We start from the raw sequence: 9802 nt of genomic DNA, 5'->3' as shown, positions 1-9802 counted from the left end.
TGCAGTTTCCAAGTGTTTCATTTCCCAGTTTCTGGTTTGCCTTTCCCCGCTACACATCATTTTAAATAGTCTTTTACTATCCTGGCTCTCTGCCACCACTTTGTAAAAAAACAACAACAACCTACACATTAGTAGCTATGTTCCTATCATATTCAATCTACATTCAGCCCAACAGACAAAAAAGAAAGATACGTTTATGTGTGCCTTCATTATTTCTTGACGATGGCATCAGCTGTTGCCTTGTATGTGTGCATGAGCCGTGACAAATTAATGACCACAGATGTTAATTAATTAATATACTACTTACATTCATACTTTGGAAGTCAAACGGAATCCATTCCAGAAGTCCATTCGACTTCCAAAACGTTAGGAAACCAAAGTGCGGCTTCTAATTGGCTGCAGGAAGCTGCAGAAGCTCCGTTGGACGTTCGGCTTCCAAAAATAGTTTGCAAACTGGAACAGTCACTTCCAGGTCTGCAGTGTCCAGGAGCCAAAACGTTTGAGAACTAAGCAGTTCGGAAACCGAGGTACAACTGCATATGCAGAAATGGCCTCCAAGCGGTTTACAACTGCAAAATCAATACATGCACAACAACTATCAAATCAATACACAATAACAGATCCACTGGGACATTAAAACATCCTTAATTAAAATGCACAATAAAAGAATCAATTGAAAAGCATAACAATTAAAAAAAAGCTTAAAACGGTCAAAACAATGGAATCACAAGTTCAGTTCAGGGAAACACTTCCTCAAACAGGTGTGTTTTCAAGAGCTGTTTTTTGACAGAATTACAAGCCTGGTAGATGAAGGGAATGCAGTGGATGTAGCCTACCTTGATTTCAGCAAGGCATTCGACAAGGTGCCCCATGATATTCTTGTAAAGAAGCTGGTAAAATGCGGTCTTGACTATGCTACCACTCAGTGGATTTGTAACTGGCTGACTGACCGAACCCAAAGGGTGCTCATCAATGGTTCCTCTTCATCCTGGAGAAGAGTGACTAGTGGGGTGCCACAGGGTTCTGTCTTGGGCCCGGTCTTATTCAACATCTTTATCAACGACTTGGATGATGGACTCAAGGGCATCCTGATCAAATTTGCAGATGACACCAAACTGGGAGGGGTGGCTAACACCCCAGAGGACAGGATCACACTTCAAAACGACCTTGACAGATTAGAGAACTGGGCTAAAACAAACAAGATGAACTTTAACAGGGAGAAATGTAAAGTATTGCACTTGGGCAAAAAAAATGAGAGGCACAAATACAAGATGGGTGACACCTGGCTTGAGAGCAGTACATGTGAAAAGGATCTAGGAGTCTTGGTTGACCACAAACTTGACATGAGCCAACAGTGTGACACGGCAGCTAAAAAAGCCAATGCAATTCTGGGCTGCATCAATAGGAGTATAGCATCTAGATCAAGGGAAGTAATAGTGCCACTGTATTCTGCTCTGGTCAGACCTCACCTGGAGTACTGTGTCCAGTTCTGGGCACCACAGTTCAAGAAGGACACTGACAAACTGGAACGTGTCCAGAGGAGGGCAACCAAAATGGTCAAAGGTCTGGAAACGATGCCTTATGAGGAATGGCTAAGGGAGCTGGGCATGTTTAGCCTGGAGAAGAGGAGGTTAAGGGGTGATATGATAGCCATGTTCAAATATATAAAAGGATGTCACATAGAGGAGGGAGAAAAGTTGTTTTCTGCTGCTCCAGAGAAGCGGACACGGAGCAATGGATCCAAACTACAAGAAAGAAGATTCCACCTAAACATTAGGAAGAACTTCCTGACAGTAAGAGCTGTTTGACAGTGGAATTTGCTGCCAAGGAGTGTGGTGGAGTCTCCTTCTTTGGAGGTCTTTAAGCAGAGGCTTGACAACCATATGTCAGGAGTGCTCTGATGGTGTTTCCTGCTTGGCAGGGGGTTGGACTCAATGGCCCTTGTGGTCTCTTCCAACTCTATGATTCTATGATTCTAAGAATTAGAATGTTGATGAGTTGACTTGTATTTCAGCAGGAAGAGCGTTTCTCAACACTGGTCCCACCAGCGGTAAAGAATTCAGAATCACAGCCCATAGGGTACTACTCTTTCTCTACGGTTTAGAGTAATATTTGTGAAACCCTGCATTTAATTCAATATCTGTTAATATTTGTGAAACCCTAACTTTAATTCAATATCTGTTAATATTTTTGGAGCCCTACACTGAATTTTGCATTTAATTAATTTTGCATTAATTTTGCATTTTATGCAAAAGAAGCACAGGGGCAGGGCCCAAACCACTGCTTCCCTCCTGGCCCCCCTGGAGGGACACAGTGGCTTGGGTGCGCTGAAAGCCCAGTCCCACACTGTGAGCGGTGTGGGGCTCACAGGCTGCCTGGCCTGCTGCGTCCCCCTCAGCCGAGAAGGATGCAGTGACCCAAGATGCCCTACACCCCACAAAAAAACTACACCCAGGGCTACGGCACCCCCAGCACTCCCCACACTATGAATCTGGGAACAGTTAAGCTAGGATTTGCCCTGCAGAGCAGGAGAGGTTGCAGAGAAAGGATGGTGATGCTACTACTACTGTGGAATAAGCCGGTGTGTTCTGGGGTTCTGGTGCTATGAGCCAATCCACAAGCAGGCTCAGGTTGTATTTATGTGTGGCCAATCAATGGTCAGGGAAGATGGAAACTGCAGTCCACCATCTTCTGGAGGGCCACAGATTCTCCACCCCAGCTATAAGGGGATTGATAGAAGCATGTTGAGTCTGCTGCCCCTGTGCTCTTCTGAATTGGCCCACAGGAGTCCCAACTGAGGCTAAACCGAAACCCTGTGACTTTCATTTCACAAGTTTACAGCTGGTTGGCTATAATGACTCTTAGCTTCAGCAAAGAGTTTGACTGAAGAGCCACATCTTAAGTGAAGAGGAAATAAGCTGCTGATGTACCGGGGCCTTGCACGTCATCAAGTGGGTATTTTTCCTCCCATTTCTGCTCTGTGTTCTGAAACTCATGCATGCAATCAAACCAAGCTTATTTGAGATGGCTTGCACTACGAAGCAGGGGAACTGCGTGCAAAGCTCTGATTGCTGAAAGAGAGGAAGGAAACAGGGGCACAACACACATATCAGCCTGCATGTGGAACACTAGATAAATCAGACTTCGATACTCCAAAGCAATGCTGTGAGGGTTCTGCCATTTGAGGAAGCTTTTAAATAGACATTTTTCTTATTTTTCTAAGCACACTTTTGAAAAAAGAACAGTTTTGTCATTTTTGTGTGCAAATTTCAAATGGCAAAACAAGAATATCATCCCTTCCTACTTCAGTACATATCGATCAGGATGTTGTAAATGTTTTGCTGAGAAAGGTGGAAATAAGTCATAACCTGACCAGCCTTTGCCAACTTCTTGCCATCCAGAAAAAGGACTACAACTCCCATCACCCCTGACTATTGGCCAGACTATAGCTGGGACTGATGGGAGATGGAGCCCAAAAAGATATAGTGGGGGCACTAGGTTGAGGGTTGTGAATTCAACCACTTCTGCAGAAACTTAAGTTGCCTGGACCCAGAAGATGTCAACAAGCAGAGGTCAGTGGCTCACATTCCCTTCCTGGCCAAAGTGGTAATTAGCCATTTCCTGTCACTCTCGGATGAAACAGATAATCTAGACCCATTTCAGTTGGTTTGCAGACCTAGTTTGGAACAGAAACTGCCTTGGTTGTCCTGTGGGATGGCCTTTGCTGGGAGAAAGACAGGGGGTGTTTGAGTTGTTGATTCTCTTGGCAGCTTTCAGTATAATCAACTATGGTATCCTTCCAGATCGGCTTATCGGGTTGGATGTGGGAGGCACAATTTGGTCATGGTTCCCTCCTGTTTCTGTGGTGTTCCATTCTTTTCATCATACTTTTTCGCATCTATCAGTGGTAAAAGGTTATCCAGAGATTTGGTCACAGGTGCTATCAAAATGCAGAAGACACCCAGATTTACATCTTTTCATCATTCCTTTGGCAAATGATGGATGGCAGTGATCACCAGGATTGGGGCACTTTCAGAAGTGGGATCCTAGTTATGGAATAGGCTTCCCAGAGAGATTCACCTGGTGCCATTTCCGTGACCTTTCTGGTTCCAGGTGAATACCTTTCTAGCACAGTCAAAATCAAAAAGGTAAAAGGTAAAGGTCCCCTGGACGGTTAAGTCCAGTCAAAGGCGACCATGGGGTTGCGGTGCTCATCTCACTTCAGGCGGAGGGAACTGGCGTTTGTCCACAGACAGCTTTCCAGGTCATGTGGCCAGCAGGACTAAACCGCTTCTGGCACAACTGAACACTGTGACAGAAGTCAGAGCACATGGAAGTGCTGTTTACCTTCCCGCCGCAGTGGTACCTATTTATCTACTTGCACTGGTATGCTTTTGAACTGCTAGGTTGGCAGAAGCTGGGACAGAGCAACGGGAGCTCATCTCATTGTGCAAAAGAAAAAAGAAACCACCACAGATTCACACCCAAAGGGAAAAATCATTTGTTATAATTTTTATTCTTCTATGCTGTATTATCATGTTGTTTGGGGTTTTTTGCTTTGTAGGCTGCCCTCCTATTATGGGACAGCTAGAAAAATGCAGCTAACAAATAAATAAACAAACAAATGACAAGTTATCCATCAGCATAATAAATATAGTTGTAAACATCTGGTTGAATAACAAGAGGGCATCGTATCCAAGTTTCCTATTAGTGGGCCACTAATTTTCCTTCAATTGCTAATTTGACTCTTCCTTGTTTTGAAAGATTGTCGTATGCAAGAGCTTTCTTATCCATTCTATTATCTTTTTTAAAAAGATTGTTTCCCCCCAGTGTTTAGGCAATCAGCATATGATCAGAAACCACCAACAGCTAAATAATGAAGTCACGATTGCACAATATACGGTTTACATGTTCGTAGTTAAAGCCCTATTGCTTAAGTGGAGCTTTATACAATATGATGTTATACTCAGAAATCTTGGCTAGTAAGACCTGTCTACCAGATTCTTAAGGCAGATGTTAAAGAGGATTTTTCACTTTTCTATGCTGTGGCTTTATTCTTAGATTGTACCTTTTTCATTCCCTGCTTTTATGTGAAATGAAATGTCCTCATTCTGTAACCTTACATTAGGGGTTAAAGTACTACAATACTTGCCCTCCAGACAACGCCATGCTCCCCTAAGGTTCAGTGCCTAAGCCATAGGCATAGGCAAACTCAGTCCTCCAGATGTTTTGGGACTACAACTCCCATGATCCCTAGCTAACAGGACCAGTGGTTAGGGATAATGGGAATTGTAGTCCCAAAACATCAGGAGGGCCAAGTTTGCCTATGCCTGGCCTAAGCCAACTGCAGATGATTATTTTTCGATGTACCTTTAAAAGATGGTAGAACTCAAGGCAATACAGTGGTGCCTCGCAAGACGAAAAGAATCCGTTCTGTGATTCTCTTCGTCTAGCGGTTTTTTCATCTTGCAAAGCAAGCCCATTGACGGATTAGCGGATTAGCGGCTTTTAGCGGCTTTTAGCGGCTTTTAGCGGCTTTTAGCGGCTTTTAGTGGCTTATCTGCTGATCGGATCAGCTGATAAGCGGCTTAGCGGCTTAGAAAAAGGGGGGGAGGAAAAAAAACCAGCAGGAACTCGCAAGACATTGTCGTCTTGCGAAGCAAGCCCATAGGAAATTCGTTTTGCGAAGCACCTCCAAAACGGAAAACTCTTTCGTCTAGCGAGTTTTCCGTCTTTCGTCTTGCGGGGCACCACTGTAGTGAGGTGGTTCAAATGGTGAGGAGTGCTTGCCGCTTACTTGGTATCAGTAATGGCAGTAATCTTCACTTATTTGATCTGAAAATAAGTCAAGATATAGAGACCTCATCAGCAGAATGCCTTAAGGAAGAGCAGGGATTTAGAAAAGGTATGGCCTGCCATGAAAGGATAGCAACATACAACGGAAACATTAACTGAAGGGTAGGAGCCTCAGGCCTAAATGGGGTTTTTCTGGACCTCTCTGACCCTCAGGACAGTCTCTAGGCCACAACCTCTCTCCCCAGACCACCACACTTATCTACCCTGATTTATTGCCCCCATGGGTGTTTGTGCGCAGCTGGCCTGCGTCTTGAACTGTCATAATGCTCCTGGCTTTTGTGTGTGGCTGGAACACACCCTACTGTCCAAAGAAAAGACCACATCAGTTGCTCCACCCACTTTTGCCACTGTTCTCAAACAGGTTTGGCCTCTGACCCACCCTCCATTGGCATGTGGTTCTCGGAAGATTGACCGTGGTAGGGAAGGCAAAAGGTTCCCCAATCCTGATTAAACCTCAGACTGCTTGCCAGTATTGTCAGACGGAGATCCTAAGGCACAAAGACAAACACATCCTGGTTTTAGTAGGTTGTTGGTATCAGCTATTGCCCAAGAGCATGACTGTGAAACCATGATGCATTGCAAATCAGACAGAAATCTGGATGGAGCCTGATCTTGTCTGCAGGAAGGCATCCAAGATGATTAGTGTTCTATCAAATTGTTTAGGAGTCAAGTCAAATCAAATAGTTTTATTGGCATCACAAGATAATACGTTTCAAATCACTGGGATAATTAAAAGGACAAGGGTGAAGCTGCCAAGGGCTATAGGGTCACACTGTGGCCGTGTGCAGTTAGAGGTTCTGCTATGCCCAATCTATTTCCCGAAGGAATGGTTCGTTGGGAGCCCTTTCGGTTAAAATTTTGGCTAAAAAGGGAACTACTAGAGCAGTGGTATCTTTGTCCCAATCTGCCAGGAGAAACCTCATTTGATTTCTTCTCAGAGTTGTAGGCCGCAGATCCAACATTTTACTCAGCACCAGTTGCCAAGGTCTGCTATGTAAAAGGCAGTCTAGGAGAATGTGGTCCATTGAATCTGGTACTTCTTGGCTGCAGGCATGCAAACGGACTTGATATGGAGTGTGTGAGAATCTGCCTTTACTCACTGCAGAAGGGAAAGCATTTAATCTCGTGAGGATATCCTTTGGTATTTGGCACAAGTTCCGTAGAGTGTTGTGATACCTAAGGCCTCTGAAGAACAAGATCTCGGAATGTGAGGTAACAAGCGCTGTCTTTTGTGGTCGTAGAGCCGCTGCTTGGTTAATTGGAATACAGTGGTACCTCGAGTTAAGAACTTAATTCATTCTGGAGGTCTGTTCTTAACCTGAAACTGTTCTTAACCTGAGGTACCACACTTTAGCTAATGGGGCCTCCCGCTGCTACCACACCGCCGCCGCGCAATTTCTATTCTCATCCTGAAGCAAAGTTCTTAACCCAAGGTACTATTTCTGAGTTAGCGGAATCTGTAACCTGAAGCATCTGTAACCCGAGGTACCACTGTATGTGATTTTCGTCACATTCTTGAAGACTCTCAAGAAAAATGCCCAAACTACGGATTTTGTCTTGAATTGCTCTATACCATTTGGATGAGATGTGGTCTTCAAGCATAGAGGTTAAGAAGGAGTTAGATGTTGTTCTAAAGTGGACTTTCAGCCAGGCCTTGATTGTAGAGAGCCATGCTTTGGTTTCCATCAGCTGTTGGCCGGTTTCAGCACATAAGGTTAAATAACATGCATTTAGGAGTCTTTTCAGCCAAGGAATATAACCTTCAGGAGCCTTGAATTAAATGATGGGATGACCCCAGTGAAAGAAACAATGCACTTTCTTAGCTGATCCATGCATTACCGTAATTGCTTGTTCTACACCTCATAATTGGCAGCTGAATCCATTTAAAAACAATATATTTGCGGTTATATGGCATTGAATGTGTGGTGTTCACATGTGCAGGTTTTCACCTGATACAGTATGTTTTTAGTAACAAATATGAGTTTCTGAACAAGCCATTAGAATGCTTTTCTTATGAAAGCACTGCAGCCTTATAATTTCCGTTTTCCTGGATTCAGATCCGGACAAGCTTCTGGGCAACCTCTGCGTTGTCATCCCTTAACTAATGATACATCTTTGACAAAGCACTGAGCGAGAAGTAATGCCTCCCCCATGCCCATCTTCACTGACATCTGTCTAACTCAAATGGATATCCCCAGAGAGAATGATCATGTCAACAGAAGAAGGGATCTCACATGCCAGCCAGGAAGTATCACTGCAAGCTGATCGTCCATGTAAATGCTGTGATTTATGCTTACGAGTACGGTTGCTAAAAGGCATTTTCTGCCTCCATTCTGTAATGGCTGGAAACTGCCATGGGGAACACATTCCTATCCACAGGTTACAGTCCACATAAATAAGGAGTTTCCATAAAGCCAAATGAAATCATGCTGCCGGGAGGGGGGGGGGATAGTTTTCAGATATAGTGAGATCAGTCATATGGCAGATTGGAAAGTACCTGGAAAACTAGGGCGGAAATAAATGCTATCTGACAGTAAATCCAGCATTGGGAACATTGCAAACTTGGGTGGAGAGAGGGAGCGGAAGAAGTTTGATTCAGTTCATGCTGCACAACAATAAGCAAACTGAAACAGACATCTTTTGAAATTTGCACTTCTCTGATTTTTGCAATGCAGCTCTCCAGCTAATGCAAATTTCTCTCAATATACACATTATTGTATGCTATTTTGCCTAATAGGCACATTTTTCAAAGCAATTTACTCTGTCGCAATGCATTTTTGTTATTATTTGCAGTTATATATGCATTTTCAAGCACACTTTACCCTAGTAGATGAATTTTTTGCAAACATTTCTTGGTTTCAAAATTCAGAGAAGTGCAACTTTGTGTTCTTGTTTGCGTATTGTGTTTAGGTTTTGGGAAGTGCATAGGAGGTAAGTTGCCTAGAGTGGTAGGGCAGGTTTCTCATCTCTCTCAGCCTACTTTTTCCTCTGTTTTTGATCTTTAGCTTCTGTTGTATTCCTTCCTATTTCATAAAGACAGATTTTGTCAAGTGAAATCTTTCTTTCCCCACTCTTTCAGGACACAGAGTTTCTTTGTCCCTTAAAATATCACCTGCAATGATCTTTGTTCTCTTAGTCCTCTTAGGTTTTGTGGGGGGCATTATTAGGGAGGCAATATACAAGTTGTAATGCATTTTCATTTGTATAAAGTGTTCCTTTGGCAACAACTGGGAGTGCATGAACTTGGCATCTTCTGTTTCTCCACTGTTCAAGGCACTGTTCACCTCCTTTTGCAAAATGCACCAGAGATATATTCCTTCCCCCAATTGAAATCCAAAGGGAAATGGCTGAAATTTTATTACAGAAAAGATTTCTGCAGAAAGGATATGGCACGTGTAGCACTGTTTGAATACTGCCTAAATATGCACTTGAACAAGTGCTGGGACAACTAGTGGAGGTAAAGAAAAAAAGACTCTTTGAAGACATGAGCACTGTATGTCAAGGAATGTTTCTGCAGATGATGTTTCTTTCTTCACCCATCCATCTGCTCTCCTTGTGTTCTCTTCTTTTTCAACACATTTCCCCATCTTCCATAAAATCTTCAACAGGTGCCTTTTCGCTCTCTCTTAGATAGAGGATTCATTATGGAACATAGGAATCTGCCAGACATTGGTCCATCCAGCTAAGTTTTCTTTACACTACCTGGCAGTGGATTTCCAAGTTTTTGGAGACAGGATATTCCTAGCCCCACTAGAAGATGCAAGTGTTCTATCACTGAACTATGATCTTCTTCCACTGGAAGGACAGAAAGCTGCTTTGCATCTAAGAACTGATGGATCGCTTGAACGAAAATGGAACCAGACTGGTGGCTGCAAGGTGATAGCGGAGCAGCTGAAAAACTGATCGATGGGGGAAATTCAACAGTTGTTGAGGAATGTCAGGTTTG

The sequence above is a fragment of the Podarcis bocagei genome (assembly GCF_964188305.1).
Source record: "Podarcis bocagei genome assembly, chromosome: 5".
Lineage (NCBI taxonomy): Eukaryota > Metazoa > Chordata > Lepidosauria > Squamata > Lacertidae > Podarcis > Podarcis bocagei.
This window is presented reverse-complemented; position numbering follows the sequence as displayed.